This window comes from Lepisosteus oculatus, chromosome 13 (assembly GCF_040954835.1).
Source record: "Lepisosteus oculatus isolate fLepOcu1 chromosome 13, fLepOcu1.hap2, whole genome shotgun sequence".
Classification (NCBI taxonomy): Eukaryota; Metazoa; Chordata; class Actinopteri; order Semionotiformes; family Lepisosteidae; genus Lepisosteus; species Lepisosteus oculatus.
In genome coordinates, this window is record NC_090708.1 from 14,518,915 (window position 1) to 14,538,324 (window position 19,410).

General features: G+C 38.8%; 1 protein-coding gene across 2 annotated transcripts in view; it reads left to right on the forward strand.

The window, feature by feature from the left end:
• The first annotated feature begins 340 nt into the window (after positions 1-340).
• ppp2r3a (protein phosphatase 2, regulatory subunit B'', alpha) overlaps positions 341-19,410 on the forward strand; it is a 105,380-nt gene continuing 86,310 nt past the window's right edge. For both annotated transcript variants that reach the window (XM_069197298.1, XM_015361120.2), the window contains exon 1: positions 341-571. The gene's annotated coding sequence lies outside the window, so the exon portion shown is untranslated. The remainder of the gene's footprint in view (positions 572-19,410) is intronic.

Consider the following 19,410-nt stretch of genomic DNA (forward strand, 5'->3'; position numbering starts at 1 on the left):
TTTCTATTAAATCCCTAACAACAAGACATGTTGCGTACTGTATCTCAACTAGATGTCACACCAAGGACTGCGTCAAGACTTTTCTAATGAAAAGATACCTAGTTACTACTTTGAGCATATAATGAGAGTTGAAACTTCTTATGAAATGCAACTGATGCATTGAGCGGCATCTCCTGCGCCCGCGGTGTCGTAAATAATTATTGGGACCGCGTACATAACCCAGATTTTCGGTACAGCATCGGTGTTGCTAAAGTCATGTGTTAAATGTGATGCCACTCCACAAATTCCCGCCCCAGTTTGGCTGTCAGGAACTCCCCCGCAGGCCCCCGTGTGCTCCTCAGAATCTGTATGCGCTGGAAGCCAGGGAGCTGCGTGTACTGTCAGTGTAGCGCTCACAGGAGGAAAACCGTTCCCCTAAGCAGACACGTTCCAATGGTGTTGCTCTGACAATACGGACAACTTTCTTCTTCTAGGCTTTGCCCTGACAGCACAGCCAAGCGGAGATCTCACGCACGGATTTCCCCCCCTCGCCTGGGAGCCACACGGCGTGACTTTATTCTGAAAAGAAAGGGTAGGTGTGCTTATTTTTTAGTAACACGATCGCTTCCCCCCCGCTGTTTTCTCGTTAATATTTACAGTCGCTCTTCCTCTCTGGCTTGTTTGGGTCAAGCGACTGGGTTGCATGGAGTTTTCGCATTGTGTCTCCGAGAGAAATATACCTCGGAAACCCGGAGGACCGTGCTGAAGTTGAGGCAAAACAAACTTTGAAGCTAGCAGTGCTGTATTGGCTGCGTCTAAACTAGACGACTGTACGTACCGCGGGGTAACCTGTGTGGTGCATAATCCCTACCTTTTGTTGCTGTGCGTGTAATAGAAAGTAACACAACATCGCTGTGCATCCGGGATTGCTCTGAAATGTCACTGACTGTTGGGTCTAACGTTGTATTTACTTAATCAGTGCTCCACAGTTTACTTCAAACATCGGTCTGTTAAAATGTTTTCTTGCTGTATACTGTAAAACTTGCATTACTGTAACAGAAACTTCACACTTATTGAGCAGGAGACCACCTTTTTGGTGCGAAATGTTAAATCATAAGAAGCAGTTTGAAATAATGATGAATCGTGATTTAAAAAAGTCATAGTTTATTAGCCGACCTTAGGGTACATGTGATGAAGCATTTTTTTAGAAACTCATCAAACACTTCTGAAACTGTTGCCAGGACTTGGCATCTGGATCTGAGATGTTTTTACTTTCATTCCATTACAAAACAAGCTTATTTTACACGCCCGGGAAATCTTCTGTTACAGGCTTAATTCTGGTGGTCAATAAAACAGGTACATTATGCCTCATTTTGTGAATTTCCCGTGGTTCTATCTTAAAAAGTAACAGGACCAATGCAATGCCTCAGATTAAGACAGTCCCAGCCTCCAAAGCAAAAGATTATACTAAATGTATTGTAAAGACCGTCTAGTGTTTCTGCGTGGCAGTTCATTTACATTAAATGTAATGTCAGCACAAGAAGGGAACCTGAATGAATATACAGTAAATAACTCACTGACAAAGTTCTGACAGTTGTTAAATTTAAAACAGCAGCATTTTTTAGCATCTATCAAAGGTGCTATTTATTCATCAAAATCTTACCAGCGGGGCACTAGTTCATTCCCACTCTGTCTCGTGCATCCCAGAATAATTCATCTGTGATGTAGCTATTCATAGGTAATTAGCACTGTTTCTCTGAAATGGAACAAATGTGGCATCCTGCTGGTACTGAATGTGCCCTGTCTTTCCAAACTACAGCCCTGAATCTCTTTTTTTCTGTTCTTCTTCACTATGATCATGATACTGTAGATCCTGAGTTGTTGGTAAGTTACACAGTTGTTTCCTCTGTAATTAACTCAAAATAGAACAGATTTTTTTGGATACATATAATTCTTTCTTTTCAAACTAATCAGCTATTTAAGTGCAAAAATCAGTATTATATCTTCACTAATCCAAGTATTTATTTTAATCTGTACGTGCAGTGCCTTGATTGCTGTCTTCTTGTCGGTTTGTTTTGGCATAAATTAAATCTTGGTAGTAATAGCTCTGAATGATGTACCATGGGCAATAAAATGTTTCTTTTTTTACAAGCTGATAGCTTATATCTTCACAAAGGTAATAAATTGTGATCCCTCAGAATTTGTCCCCGTCTTTAAAATGGCAGTTTTTAGTATTACTTCTCTGCTCCAGCACATGTTTCCGTCTGCAGTACTAAGGGAGCAGTCCCTTATCTCAATCATCATACCGGATGCTGGCTTCAGTCCATTAAACTTAGTTGTCAGAACTGCTGAAGCTTGGAGGATGGCTCTGAGCTGCTGTTGTTTGCATGTGACACTATTGAATGGTTACACACAGGAGAAGTACAGTGAACTGATCTTTGGGGATCTCAGTTGAAGCAGCAGACCCATGAAAGAGGTACAGGTGTCAATCACTTTATTGCTGCAAAACATAGCATTAATAGGACCCACATTCATATAGATGTTTCATGCAGCTGTGTCACACAGGTGCCTCTCCATATTGTCCTGACAGCAGAGAGCAAGTAGTGCTTTAATGCACGTCAAAGACTAATCTATTTTCAAGCACACTTCCTCTGGGTCCACCTTTAGAATTGGTTCTTAGGGTAATTATTTAGTAAGTCACAATCTAAGGAAAAGCAATAACACATCATGTTGGGCATGCTTAACAAAGAAGTGACATAACAGGAAGATATGTAGTCCTCTACAGCTTTAAGTGCTATTAGCCTTTGTCACTTTAAATTTGAACATCCATTACATTTTACCTTAATATTGTTAGATGTTTGTAAACATAGTGTGACAACGTTTTCATGCTAAAGTACCATGATTCCAGCCAGAAACGGCATGTTTCTCACCAGCTATTGATGAGTAGAGAGTAAATATGAATTAATATGATCTTTTGTTTTCCCTTATCTTTGTATGGCTTCTTTTGTGTGTCCGTTTATTAAATTACTTCTTTTACATTTGAGATTGGAACACTTAAGCCTTTTTGTTACTTAAAAATGCCTCTCCACTACCTATTGTTTCTGCCTTGATTTTATCGAGAGATTATTCCTCATGTGCAAATACACAAGTGAGGCACTAACCTTGCAATTATTGTCCGCTTGGTATTCAAAATCTAATTCTGTCTCGTCTCTTGCGTCACTGTCTTTGTCTATGGTATGAAAACTCAGTTTTCCTGGAGAGAACTGAATTTCGATTTCGATGGAGGTGCATTTACTGCTTGCAGCAAAGAAAGGTGTCTCCATGTCAACCAAACAGGGTCCTACGTCTTGAGAAGATTACAGCACCATTTCAGTAATGCACAGTCTTGATGATTGTTTTTAAATGCATTAGAGTTTTACCTTTTGAGTCACAAAATCTTCTTCCTTTTTATATCTAAGCTGTTGACAGAACTACACTAATAGGGCCATTACATATCTTTTGAAGTACAAGCTTCAGGCTAAGTGCCTTTTTTAATTGCCAAAGAGGTCAACACACTGAGGTTAATGGACAAGCAACAGCTGCAGCGAGGTGACATGTACCAGGCCTGCTGTTGGACACCTGGTGAACTGGACAGACTGACTGAGCTGCTCTAACAATGGGACTGACCATGCATTCCCACCTGACCTAACCCTCCAAACACTTTTCACATAAAACAATGTGAGGGAAGGTCAGAATCGCTTTGTCAGGTAGCCCTTGGGTGCCCGTTCTTGCTGGCATCGTTTTTTTCCTTTGGAAGGAATATTAACCATCAAAATAAGGTTCTCCTTCACAGCTATGACAAGAGTGGGTCTTACTCAGTCTGGCTCAACTGGAGTGTCAGCAGTTGACTGGTGTGGCTGTCAATCAGGAGAAACAAGGGAGCTTGTGAAGTCTGAACAAAATGTGCAGAAGGATATTTATAAGAGATCTGTATTTATTTTGTATTACAAAAATAATTAATTAGCTTTGTGAACGTCTAAAGTGGAACAAATAATGTTAAATTACATTCACTAGTGTGAATTTACTAAGACACTTCTTATTGGCTGCTTATGTATAGTTCACTTTGAGGTTTTTTTTCTGAAGTGAATGAAGGATTATCAAAAGAAAAGCCTGGTTTCTTTTCAGTCATTTCGAACTGTTTTATAGCAAAATAGCAAAAACAATATAGCAAAAAACACTTTTGGTGACTTTTTTTAAAGTTTTGATATGATGCTCATAAGCCAAATACCTTGTAACTGTTGATTTTGTCTAAAATGTTTTTTTGCACAGCAATGTATCCATAAATATATAATTATTTTATATCAGAAAAAAGCTTGAAAAAGTTTTCGTTAGACAACAATATTTACAGGCAGCAGGATTTTGAAATCCTGCCGAAGTTTCTCTTCCCCTGTGTTGAATGACCTGTGTTACATATGCAGATACTGTATCATTAGTTTGTCAGATGATTGTTTAATACAAAGTTCATACTTTTATTTATAAGATACACTGTATAAAACAATCAGTTTGATATTTTTTTCAGGGATTATGAGTGAGATTCATAGCATAATGAGTCATCTGCATGAGTCGAGTAAAAAAAATATATTTATGTGAGGTGAAACTGAAATAAGCAGGTCTTTTTTTCATTCAGGCAAAGAGAAACTGCAGAGTGTGTACATTGAATGTGACTGAGATTCAATTTTGTTTTGTGGCACACATCTGGCTCTCTGGAAGACTAGCATTTTACCAGTGTGTGCCTACATTCTACAGTCTAATGTATCTTGACATGACTTTGCACCTCACCAGGCCAGAAGGCCTGATTGTTAGTTCATATACCTTTTCTATTGTCCAAACTTTCAAGACCTTTAAGGGTTAAAGAGATCTTGAGAATTTTGTCTCCCTAAACATTTTCATTGTCTTGAAAAGGGAGGACTATATTGTGAAGCTAGGTGTAGAAGACAGGAGAATCCCATTTACGTGCTTTGGATTTTTCCTTCTTTTACCTTCTCTGTAATAACCCTGTAATAAACCTATTTTGCAAGATACCTGATCACTACAGAGAAGTGCAAATGCTACATTTTAGACTAACAGCACTGTGTAATCAACAGCAAAGAAGAAAATGTGCCTCCAGGCTAAAGAAAAATGAAATGGGGTTAATATGATCTAACTTTTGCAGTTATAGCTTTTTCATTCTTCATATGGTGGCATAGAAGTCCGAATACTCTGTGATCAGTTCTGAGTTTTGTCTTTTACAGTCTAGTTTACAGAAGCCCACTATCGCCAAAAAAAGCATCAGTCCTTGATATAACCTTACAGATGCAAATTGTAAGGACTCTGTTCTGACAGAATACTCCTCCAACTAACTGATTCTTAATAAATGGCTTAAGTAAACCTAAGAGTGTTTCAGGTAGGCACCATTTTGTATACAAACCCTCAAAAAATAACATTTTGTATACAAATCCTGTGTGCATGCATATGGGCCCGTTGACCTAAAAACATACAGTAATTTGAGAAAATGTTTCTCAAAGGAGAGAGTACATCCTAACAGACAATGTGGGGGACACAATATAAATGACTTTTCTGTAAATCAAATTGCGCGACTTTCTGGTAATGGATAGATAATCTAGGAGGCATAGCTTCATCTAGGATTTAATTGTCATCTGTCCCATCACAGGAAATTTGCTGAGGATTATGTGTGGAAATGCAGTGGTTAGACAGCTGAGGAAATTTCTTTTTCTTAGGGGGGAGGTCAGTTGTGTCAGAAAGGTGGCAAAGACGTGCCTTATGCAGCTCCAGAGTGCTTTGAAGAGACTTAGAAGGAGGAAGGTGACCTTTACAACCGAGGAAATTAGCTGTGGAAGCTTGAGAGTGATATTTTTTATAGCCTCTTTTTTTCTTCTTCTATGTCATTGAAAGGGAGCAAACTCCCCCTTGCCTAGCCCTCTTAGGCTGCTCTCGGCCCTATTCCCTGGTGCACGTTTGACATTCAGTCACAGATTTTCTTCTACAGAATTTAGCATTGGCGTTTATTTAGCACATTGGTGAAAGTGAGACTCACATTATTGGTATTTTTTTTTTTAGCTTTCATTCTGTTTTCACAGGGGAACTTGCAGTGAGGTTTTCATCAGTTAAAGATCAGTTATCAAAAGTGTGTTTTCTACAATACCTTCTTGAACAAGGAATGTACTGCTTGTGCCATTGCATGAGGCTGCACAATTGTTAGTGTCAGAGTCTCATAAAAACTCTGGAGTAGTGACACATTGCTGGTGCAGAGAACCCAGCCCCTTTTCTGACAAAAGCCTTTAGTTTAACCTTGAGTGAGCAATGTCTCACAGTGGCCTTGAGGGGTACAGTAGTTACTGTATATGATGGCCACAGTGTATCAGAATCAACTGCATTCCTAGGGGCCCCAGTTTCATTTAACAGCAGTGGATGAGAAGACAATCAAATTATTTCCTGAGAAGAACCTCAAAGAGGAGATTAAAGTTATTGCTCCCGGGATTCCCCAGGAATTTTACACAAGTACCCTTCACAACTGGGAGGTAGTGCACACACACTGCAAAAGCCTTCCTCTTTGCTCAGATCATTACCTTACTTTACAAAAATATGAGCTTGTTGAAGAACCTTACAGCCTCATGCGATGTGACTTAGGAAAAAAGTAATTGCAGCTTGTCAGTTCATGTTGACCTTTGAGTTTGTTTCTTCCGTGAGGCTGGAGCAAGGGATTTTTTAAGTTCATAAACAAGGTAATTAAAGTGTGGCAAGCGTAACGCCTTCATCGAGAAATACATCCGGGATGAGAAAGGAATTGTTACAGTCGTTGCAATGAAATCACCATAATTAACTGTACTTAAAAGCTGCATGTTAGTTCTAGCCTGAGCACTACTACTATTTCTAGATCTATCGCACTGAGCTTATCTGAAAGTGCTCATACGTCACCCCCAGTTTTAATATCAGAACTGATTGATTTTTTTTTCCGGCTTCAGAAAATGGAGTTTGAGCTCGTGCATTAATCAAGAGTCTAGGCTGTCAAGAAGTAGGGCTTTTCAGTAAATTAAAAATCTTAGAGAGACTCTGCTGAAATTGGTAAATGTTATAAGAAGCATTGCTTCCACAACAGTTCTGTGAGACAAAAGTCCTGAAGCCCACTGAATTAGAACAGACAGCTTAAACATCTTTTGCCCTCTTTGTGTTGACAGAAACATACAGATCCAGAAGGAGAGCACCCTGTAACACCTCCAGTGAAACACAAAGAGGTGTGCTGAGATAGAGTAACAGTACAACGCAGGTGCTAAAACAGCCACAAGAAAGGCATTACGAGCACAACACTAGGGAATCAACCAGTATGACCCAAAAGTAAATCTGGGCCTTCAAGGAAAAAAAATACTTTTTAAGAAGTTTTAATGTTTTCCATTAAACAATCTGGATTTGTTTGCTCCTGGCTGTTTTATGAAGAGATCTATGCTTTTCATATTAGATTTAAGGTATCACACACGTCTTTGTGGTGATGGGTGCCCCCTGAAGATGAAGTTAAAGCACCATTTCTGTCCTTGGGACCTATGTTACAGAACCTTACATGAATTATTTAGTTCCGATCTTGAGACTGTACTGTGTGTATACAGTAGTTTCCCATACGGCCAATAGAGTTGAAAAAAGAGGGGATTTCATGGGATAGCCAGAGGAAGCCTTATGCATATAGCTCTACTGTTTTACATCTTTTTATTTGAGTGTTCTGCACCACATTTAGATGAATGTTTCCACAATAGGAGGTCAATGCATTAATCAGTTTCCCTCAACGTCTATCAGTTGAAACCAACAGTACTGCTGTGCAGTACACACGTCACTTTTTCACTTTGAAATTGTTGATAAAAGACAAAACAGAATATCATAATGTTATGTGTACGGTCTAACTAGAAACAGACTGGGCCAAGAATGGGCGAAGGAACATGTAAAGGCTAGTAACATAAAATACCACATGCTGTATGCAGCCACCTTACTGTGTGCACTTAAGGTGGTTGTTATGGTTCTTTTGGAATGCTGCCTAAAACATGTTGTGGCCAAGATTTGACTAATAATACTGGTAAAATATTATTATGCTGTAATGTTCTCTAAATACAGATTTTTGTTGTATTTTTTACAACATTTTTTTCTATAAATTCCTGCATTCCTTATTTTAAGGAATTCCACATTCATTGATGTGTTCTCGTATTGAGGAATAATTCCAGCAGCATTTAAAAAAAAAAATCACTAATATTTAACTTGTATAAATGTGGTACTGAAGTTAATACACTAAGTAACATATCTATCATTGTACATAAAGTTGTTTATTAATTTCCTTTTTGGGAATAATACATCTCAAACCAAATAAGATCGTCAAAGCAAAGTAACATTTCAAGTTTATAAAATTGCTATGATGTTTAATATACTGTATTGCAGTAAGTGAAAAGGGTATGAAGAAAAGTACTTAATACTGCACGGTTGGTGGAAATATTAAAGTTTGTTATGAATCATTTAAATGGGGCAGGATTGAAGGAAATTTCTGTCTATTCCAGGAAATGGATTTTCCTCAGGACTTAAAAATAATTTACTTTAATATTTTGATGAATCCTTTACAGCGTAACCCAATTTGGAAACTAAGATATTTTTGCTGAACTAGGCTGTTTTCAAGTTTAATAGTTTGCTACAGTGAAGTCACTGTACTAAGGCATTTTATGGATTTTAGGACAGTGTGAGATGTGGCACTTGGGCAGATTTGCCATGTTAAATCATCAGCTCAGTTCCTTAACATCATAAATATAAAAAAAACAGTTACAAGAACCAAGGAGTTATGTAAATTACCGAAATAATAAAAAGCTAATGAGAAAATTTAAGCTGTGTGGTTCAGTGCTAAAAAAAAATCTCTGCATACTACCAATGCTTAATAGCTGTACATTTGCTTTTGCACTTGTACATTTACAGTAAACTGTCACCTGTTTATTTAATTTTCACAAAAGTAGAATGCACAGATTGCTTATAAAACATGTAGCAGTGGACAATCATCAGAAAAATAAAAACTGTTTATAGATCCTTTTCCAGAACTGTTTTGACTTCATTACCTAACATAATGGAAAATTCTGCTTCTTAGGAGTTCTCTATCTTCATTTTACTGTATTTGTTAGTTCTTGCCTTGCTTAGTGCACATTTCCACCACTCAGTGCAAGTTCTTTGAGGTACAGTAGCTGCAATTTGAGAGGCTTAGCAAAGCCTTATAAACTTTTTCCAAGACCAGTCTACTCACCACAGGACTTTCATTCTCCATTCAGAAGCTGTTTTCATCCTGCTGGAAAAGCTAGTATGGCCAATAATCAGGAAAAAAAGCATCAGCAAATGTATCTTATCTCATCGCATAAAGGAAAGAAGATAAAGAAGAAACTAAATCGGAATCTTGAATTATTACTTATCTAAGCAGTCAGCAGATCCCTAATGCTCTTTGTCAAAACAGTTCCATTAATAAGTGCCAGCAGTCCAAACTGTTTTTTTTTTTTACAGACAACTCATTTCTAGTGTGATAAGTTTCATTTTTGTTCTACAGTATGTACCCCAGGTTCCTATCCTGTGCCTTGTGCTACTCCGGTAAACCAAGCTGATCTGCCTGTAGTGTTTATCAATTACTGTGATGCACAAGCCTTGCAGGGCTTGTCTGAAAGAATTGATCATGTCATTTGTAAGCTGTAGCAACATGTTTTTGAGACAGATTGTAGTTTTTCACATTAATTGTTTTATTACGAAGGTGTTTGTACATATGATGCATTTCTTTTGGCACATGTATATTCATTCAGTAAGTGCTGCATTTTTTAGTGGGGAATGTAACAGATGTATTTGTCTTATTTTTTCTTTAATCAAGCAATACTTACATTGCTTTTGAAATTTTACTGTCAGTGTTTTCTGTTTCAGTCAGATAGCACTTGGAAAGATTAAAGGTTTTGTGGCTCAGTATTTTCAATTTAAAGTAATGCTGTATGACGTAGGAGATACAGCCAGTGTAGAGTACATATACGGCACCAGTGACCCAAAGGGAAAACTGCACTCTGTTTCAGTTTTGAAGTGTTACAAATGAAAACACCTTTAAGGTATTTCAGAGGCAGAGAATAAAGGAAAAGCTCGACCCAGACAGTTGTTAGACAATGCTGAATTGCCATAGAAACTACATTTCTGTTCATAACCTGTAAAAATTAATCTAGCATTAGAAATTAAGTTGCATTTGCCACAAATGGTGTTTTTTGAGATGTTATCACACATTGATAGAATTCGGGTTATAAATAACATTCTTGTCAAAACAGTAAGGTAGGAAAAGGTGTAAACAGTAGCGATACTCCACTGCCGCCATCTTTTTCACCTAACATAATTGAATGAGAGTGCCTTGTAGATGATGAAAATCAATGAAAGTAGGACTTAGCATTGCCCCGTTAAGGTACAATGGTATTTGGTGTCAACACATTAAGCAATTGTGGGCTCATAAGCCGCTGGGATAGTATGAGCTAGCATATTACATGGGAAAGATTAGAATCTCTTGCACTGCTCTTTGAGCCATTACAAAAGCCAACACTAGTGACTGTTCATTTCATGCTTTTTACGTATGCCTGAGTCAGTTTGCAGAGACATCTGAGATGGCTTCAAAAGCTTTATTACAGAAGTCATATTCATCCATCCATTTCTAACCGCTTTATAATAATTATAATTGCTTACACTTATATAGCGCTTTTCTGGACACTCCACTCAAAGCGCTTTACAGGTAATGGGGACTCCCCTCCACCACCACCAATGTGCAGCATCCACTTGGATGATTGCCTGTATTTATCCAACATGAAGTTGCAGGGAGTTGAAGCCTATCCCAGCGAGCAATCAGTGCATACACCCTAGACACAGACACACTCAAATTCACACCAGGGCTGGTTTTCCAGGAGCTGTTTAACCTGCACACATGGGGGGAATATACAAACTCCAAGCAGATAGTACCCCAAGTCCGGAATTGAACAATGGGGTCACAGCACTGCAAGTGCTTACCACCACACCACCATGCCACCCAGTTCTCTCTGATGTCTCGGATAAATCCGTTCAGTATTCACAGCCATCAATGTCGAGTTGTCTAGTTCCCTCCATGACTTTCCCCTATCGGTCTTAATTCGTTTCGATCCAGTCCAGACCTGGGCAAGGGCTGTTCCTTCTCATTTCCACCTGCCTGTGTATACTACCTGTATATGTGAAAACCGATGAACAGCCATGATGACGTGACTCCTGACTGCCATTTGCCTCAGTTCAACACACTCTGCTTTTCCTCATGTTTCTTTTCTCAGAATTCTGTATCCAAAACTGACATTCTTACACTTTGTACCTCTCATCTTTCAGTCTCATACATATACAGTGTCTGTTTACTGAATTCAAGTAGATCGTCAAGTACAAGTGATTACACTAATATTCCTATTTGAAAGACGTGCCATAGCCATGATACTGCATTTGACCCAGCCATTTAAACCGTTTCATTTGTTTTCTTCATGAAAGATCTGCTTGTTCTGTTTGCCAAGGAACTTTCAGGCTGCAGTTCTGAGACTCTCTGTTTTGTCCTCTATTGTCCTATATCAATGGCATGCCAGAGATGAGCACTACAGGCAATCTGACCTGCTCCACTAAGACATTTCACATCTTTTGTCTGTGTATTTGTATTTTTTTAAAAATAATTATTTATTATTACTATCATTACTAATTCAAAATGGATACATATTCTGCATTTGTGAAATATACTGTATTTTGTATTGAAAATACTTGAATACAATATTTTGTTACAGCAAGAAACTGCATTGGATTGCAGAATGGGTACGTAATAAAAATCTCAATGAAAATCACATTCTAACGAATCTCTGTAACCTGAAGCGCTGTTGGGAGTGTGTTTCAACAAAACAATAAAGGATGATTTTGTGCAGTTAGTAAGCATTGGGCCATTCATACAAAATGCAGACTGGGCACAATTCAGATTAGTCAGCACTAGAGACACTTCATGGACTCTGTAACCTTGCAGTGAACTTGGAACTCCTTGTACAAATAGATGGGGTGGGTCCAATAACAAAATCTCTAGGGACAGGTAACCAAACAGAGGATTAAACACAGGCCTCTGAACAGGCCTGATACTGATACTGTACATGAAGGAACTTTTTCCAAACCACAGACTTTAGTATAAGCCTGAAAGAACATGCTGGCCTGTTCTTGAGCAGTAGTGATTTTATTGCAGATAGAAAAGAGCTGGGTTTCCTGCTTTTTAATATTGTCAGCTTTTTTAAAGCTGTAAGGATGGGTGGAGTAGCAACCTTTGTGCTATAACTTGACAAGACAGCTCCCCTTGTTGTTGATGTTGTTATTATAATGAAGATGCATTAATACAAAGTGTTTTTAAAATTGCTCATTATGAAAAATAATGCCCACAGGGTAGGACTGGCAGTGGCAACAAACATATAGCCAGGAGAAGCACTGGTGGCTTCTTTCATGTTTACATGAATAATACCTTACCTTTATATCCCAGGTACTGTATATATCGATGAGACAAGTGGTCCACTGCTTAGTGCCCTTAGAAACCAGACACACTTGTCCCCTGAAGTGCAGTTAACTGGAAAAACTGTATAATGAACTAATAAGGCTTTATTCCTCTCCCACATGGCTGAGCCAATAAAGTTGCTCATTCAGAACACAAGTTGAGTTCCATGGTCCTGACAACTCAGGTTTGAGGCAGGCTCTTGTAGCCCAGCTAGTGCAACCAGGATTCCTTACACTGTCACATGCAATGGGCAAAGCACCACAGGTACAGGGGTTGGGGTTGGGATTACAGAAGCATGGAGGAGAATTCAGGGCTCAAAACTTGAAGGTTGTGGGTTTCGTATTCAGGGTATAACACTAGTGCTATACCCTTCACTGAGAATGCTCCAGCACAGGGGTCACCAGCTCTGGTCCTAGAGAGCTCCAATACAGATAGTCTTATAAATCAAATCTTTTTACAGATTAGTAGCACCTGAAAGATATTGATAAATTAAGCAAGTGATCGGATCCATTGAGAGTATTTTGGTCTTTGGGACAGAAGAGGACTTCAGTTTTAGTCCCAAATGATCTCCAATTAGGTTAACAAAGTTCAAAGGATTTGAATATGTTCCCAGATGGTAAGGGCAACAGATGAGCAAGTGGGAAAAAGGTTTCTGGTGGCGTTACAGGTCATGTGATGAGGGAGTGAACTAGCCTTTTGTCACAGGCAGCGATGTCAGGGAAATACTGTAAGTGTTCCTCCGGCTGTAAGGCTCTGCAGAGCTAATTTTCTCCTGCGTGGTGCAGAAGCCACTGACAAAGACCTAAGACTTATTGACAGTTCCAAATTAGGTAAAGTATTTAATCCTAAAATATGGACTGAACGTGAGCAGAGGTGAGAGAAGAATGAGTGAAACAGAAATTAAGTCAACTGCACAGCTTTAAAAATTAAAACTGTATCATACGACTCAGACCTCTGTACTCAGTGTAACTTGGTAATATAATGCCGGCATTGCTTATTCTCTGACAGTAACCTAGTATTTAACATCATTCTGTCTCTCAGAAAGTATGTATTGTGAACAACATCTAACTCGCTGTGTGTAATTAGGATGCACAATTCTTATGTGCTACAGTTTAGCTTGATTATTGGGTGCCACTCTTTAAAAATGTTGTTTCGGTCTAAACAAAATTTGGTGTAGCTGGGCATTTAAACACTAGATCGATGAATTGTTTTTTTTTCCAATTCAAGTAAAATGATAGTGAGAAGTTTATCTGAGCTATGTTTTTTTTCCCCACTGTTATCTATGTGTATATTAGTCATACAGGATTGTTATCTCTGAAACTCCCTTATGACTTCTGGCTGTGTAATAGTGTAATAGAGTACAGTACAGGGGTTGTGCTGTAGGTGAGGCTCTCTCTATCTGCAATTTTATAAACTTTGTTTCTGCAACTTTGAAATGAACTAGATCCTAAGAAATGGGTCCTTAGAAGTTTTTCTGGTGTAGTAATTATTTGCTTGTATGAATTGTTTGCCTTGCAGCAAATGATTTTAGTAATAGCTGTGACAGGCTGAAAGTGGTTAAATTTAATGTCCAATAGTAAGCAGAGCTTTGCCCACTTTACATTTATACATACATTCTAGCAATATTAACTCGCATTTGCTCACCATAACATACCAAGTATCGTAAATGCAGCTGCTGCTTTATAGCAGTTGGTGGCTACCCCATACTGCAGTAAATCCTGGAATAGCATCATGCGTTAAGCAGTGAAAAGGGATCACTTTCCATGGAGATCATACATTAAATCTACATGATGAACAACAGATCTCTTTCCACAGAGATCATAAATGAAATCTACAAGATGAACAACACAGTCCATTCATTAGACTGAGCAAGGTAGAGTGCAGTCAATTGACTGGGACTCTTTGTCAAAATGACAGTGAGTCATAGACATTAGTCATAATTCTTGGTCTGTAGAGTTTGAATGTCACAGTTCAAGTCTGTAGTGTGGAATGTAATTCAATGAGTAAACAGCTTTCTACTGTCCTGCTGATTGTGGCCTCAGTGTTAACACAGCTTTCCTTTGTCTTTGTACAAAAAGAAGGAGCTGAAAAATGTTTTGCCCTGCTAGGGCTTGTGCAAAGTCTTAAAAATGAAGGTTTCTAAACAAAATAGAGTAGCAAATATATTTTGTATTTTAATATGTTTTTGCATTAGCATAATCTTCTACATGGGTGGAAAAAATAATTTATAGATGATTTTCAAGCTATAAATAGATTTATTAGGCAATGTTTTTTTTTGTTTCTTCCAAAGTCAGGGATGCTTTGCTCAATGTTGTGGCAAAGACAACTCTCAAGTGAATTACACAAGTGTAGTTCTTAATTAGTACCAGTGGTGTTCGAGCATATTGCATAGGACCACAAAGATCTACCTTCTATCAATGAATTGCAATAACGTCCATAATTGTTAAAGTGGAGAAATCCCAATGTGTTCCTATGCATTGACTTGATGTTAAAAAAATGCTTATTAGTGGTTTTGCACTTTTTTACCCAACCTTTGTTTTAAACTAAATAGCCCATCAGTTGATTTTTACTGCACATATCTCATATAAGCCTGTCACATTAGGATTCAGACACATATCATATCATGGAAACAGAGGTGTAATTACGATCTAATAGAGACTTCTTGCTTAAGGATTTATTCATCTGATATTACAGAGGTAGGACTCACAACAATGGCAATAAGACTTGGCAAGTTCTGATCAGAGCTGAACTTACCTGCCACTAAGTAGTTGTATAGGTTAGCACAATGAAGGATGTTTGTAATAGAAACTGCATACTTTATTTGTCCCTATCTTTGGTGTGTTTTCTACAAGGGGAAGGTTCATCCAAGCACAATGAGCAGTATTTGTAGTAAACTGATTGCTACATATCTGGGAAGGCCACTGTCTTCCTTAGGTAGATATGACTTAACAATAGTCTCCTTCTGAGCCCGTGCCCTGAACTCACCAGTGACGGCCCAGTGCGATGGCTCTGGGGCTGAGGATCTGCGCCTGTGGCTGGAAGGTTGTCGGTTCGTATCCCGCGGCTGGCAGAGGAATCCTACTATGTGGGCCCCTGAGCAAGGCCCTTAACCCCAACTGCTCCAGGGGCGCTGTATAAATGGCCGACCCTGCACTCTGACCCCAAGCTTCTCTCCTTGTCTGTGTGTCTGTATGTCTCATGGAGAGCAAGTTGGGTTATGCGAAAACACAAATTCCTAATACAAGAAATTGTATATGGCCAATAAAATGATCTGATCTTATCTTTCTTCAGGAGGCTGGAAACACACTTATTATCAGAAAGAATGTTTAAAATTGCTTCGTCTGTGCACATGTATTTTGAACATGCCTAGAGATTTATTTTTTCCTTTTTGCTTTTTAGAACCATTTAATTTAGGTTATTTTCAAAATAAGACCAAAATACTACCAAACACCATCTTTCTTCCCCTTGAGTTGTGTTTGTTCTAAGCGAACTGTAGCGTGCTAAGCAGAGCTTTGGCCACTGTAGAACAAACAAGCCAAAAACATGTTATTCCTGTGGGTACCATCCCATCTATGCACACACAGAGTAACTATTATGTCTTAAGATCATTTGGACTTCAAGAAAGCCCAAGAGGCCAAGCTGTGTGGGTTCCAGTTTGAAAAGAGTGTGGTGGTGGAATGCAGTGGCTACACTGAAAGATGTGCTATAGTTTATTTTGCAAAATCTTGGAAGACCAGCAGGAAAAGAATTGCTTTCCCATGAAAGGCCACACAGTCAGACAGTCAGTGGCCAAGCGAGGATTTGAAAGTGGAATTATCTGCAGTCTTCAAACCACAGGCTTCACCACCAGCCCACAAAGATTATCCTGCCTGTGCCAAATTTTGTGGGGGCCATTGCTCTGGGGTTTCCCGGGGAACATTTGAGCATGCCTTAAATTTCAGAAACGTCTCCGAGAAGCTTCATATTGTGCTTGGTTACGTCCAGTTGTCAGTTTGCTTGCTGCTTCATTCATTTAGAAATACTTCCGAAATTTCAGGCAGGTCTTGAATGCTCCCTTTAATTGAGATTGCAGTTTTTCAGTTTTAAAGAATTTAAGAATAGATTAAACCAATGTCAACCTTCCTACCAAGGGCAAAACTCCTAACCCCCCGGTCGATAGTGTCAGTCTGTGGGTCGACTAGGTAATTCTGTACTTCACATGCCTGTCACTTTGAAAACTGGTATATACCATTGGTTTGGAATCCAGGACGTGGACTCTTCTGATTAGTGAGTCAATGTCATTTAGTTCAGTGGAGTTTTAAGCAGCAGCCTAGGGGGAAATTCAACTCGAACCTCCATCACTTCTGGGTCTAATGATCCTAGAGTGCCTGTTATCACTTCATCTCCCTCCCTCCACCCTATCATCTCCTTTGCAGCAACTCCCTAGGTCATCATAAAAACTGGAGGGGTGGATAGGCATTCAACAGGCTTTTTCCTTATGTCCAGGTGTCATACTGTCATTCATCCATTCGTCCCATTTCTACCTTCATCTCCCAGTTCAGGGTTGAGGGCTAGCCGGAGCCTATCCCGGCAAGTAGCAGCCCCAAGACAGGGTGCGCCTGGGATGGGACACCGGTACTTTGCAAGGCAGACAGACACACCCATACACACGCCCTCACATCAGGGCCAGGTTTTCCAGAAGCCACTATAGGAGGAAACTGGAGCCTCCTGAGGAAACCCTCATAAACACGAGGAGAACATGCAAACTCCACACAGAGAGCACCCTAGCAGCAGAATTGAACCCAGGTTTCCAGCGCTGAGAGGCAGCGATGCTAACCACTGCTCTTTGTCTCATTCAGTCAATCTCAAATCAGTCTAATTCAAGTGATGTCTCTGCTCCACAACCCCTTAATTAGGGTTTGGTCAAACTATTGTTTGTATAGGTTTTAGTAATCAGTTGATGCACTAAAGAAGAAATGTTGAGGATTTGGTGATGAGATGATGAGAGGTTAAGAATTCATTCTATGGTTTGATTTTCTTTTTAGTTGCTAAAGGGCGTAATAAAAGACTCAGAAAATATGTACTTGGATATAAGTACAGTTTTTAAACCCTGAATAGATTTATCTAAATTGTTTCCATGCTAGCCACAAGGAGCATAATTTAATTTTGTTAATTCTGTTTTAAACTGTCTTTCGTGGTAATTGTGAAATTTGAAATGCCTTTTTAGTAGACAGATGTTTATTTTTCTGAGCTGTGACGAGCACTGTTCTTCTAGTGCTCAAATAGTTTCAATCTGCTTCAATATTAGTTCCTGCCATTCTGTTGGCTCTCATGCCTGTTATCAAAGTGAATTTGTTTTCTTGCTCAGATGGCTCAGATATCATTAGTTTATTCATTGCGGGGCAGAATACATTTGTTACAAGGGTACACGTACACACTGGCATCTCTTGCTGAAACTATTTTTGCAGACAAAGAAAATGATCAGGCTTTTTGCTTGAACCCTGTCTCCATCTTGGATTTCTTTCCCAACAATACTGATAGATTTTCCTTTAGATCAACTGGAGTGGTGCTTTTAAAGGCAGTGATGGGAGTCATTGTGTGTGTGATGAAGTACAGTTTTGACATTGACAAAAAAAAAAGGTAAACTGAAATAAAAGAAACAAATGAATGATTTGCCGAAACTAAACTGTAACAGAAACAGCCTGTATGGCGTATAAAGGGTATAAAAAAAGGAAAGTATACTTTTCACAGTAACAAAAATATTTGTAGAGTCAGCTTATTATTGTGTTCTATGAATGGGTCAAATTATCAAATTTATATTAGGGCATTTTGAAAAGACGTAAAGATGTGTTCATCTTATTTCAAGGGATATCTCCGTGTACTGTACAGACTAGAATTACCTTTGAATATTTTTTTAATAACAGCAGTAGCATACAGGCCTATCTCTGTGTTTTGAACATATTGAACCAGAGCTGCTCCAAATTGCAGTGGGATTATTATATAAAGAAGCTCCTGTAGGCATTTAACAAGAATTTATTTGCCTTGGAAGCTAGAAGTCAAGTTATACAGTGAAGACAGAATAGAAGGTTGTGTTGGAAAGATAGTCATCGTTATACTTGTGTCTGGAAACACCCTTATTATTGGTGGTGTCCCAGGTGGGAACATTGTGTTACTCCAAGAAAGAAAACGTTACAACATGTTAGCATCATCATTGTGGGAGACTGTAACTTAAAGCAACACTAAACTAACACGACATTGTTGTCGGTAAAATGCATAGAACTGAGATGCATTTTACTGCTGCATTAATACTTTTGCAATCCAAGGATATGTCAGACAAAAGATCCTTTTTGAATCTTTAAACCTCCAAAGAAATCATACTTTTGATGCAGTATTTTTAATTTAATACTAGTAGGTTCCTGTGCCTTGCTAATGACCTTTTCAGGATGGCAATTTTTAATGCTTTTCCTGGTTGTGGCCAACTAATTTGAAATGCTTTGGAAAAAAAAGCTTATTAGCTATATTGCTTTTACAAGCATAAGATGATCCTGCTTTTGGAGGATCAAGCAGCATTTAAGTTGTTTCCATGGCTACAAAAATACTCGCTGCTGGATCAGGGAGTAAGAGTGAACAAGGAGTGAAGAACTCAAGAGCAGAGCATCTTTCACAAAAAAGGAGAGAAGCAGTCTTGAACTGTGCAGCTGAGATGTTATTCCAGTCTTCCCAAGGCTCCTTTACATTAAGGAAACAGTGTTCTTTAGTATTTTAATGAAAACTGTGGAACTTAAAAAGGAAGATCAGAAGAAGTGGGCATCAGAAGCAAGGTAAGAGTGGAAACTTTGTGTCTGTACCCTAACAGGAAGTCCACCTCAAAATGA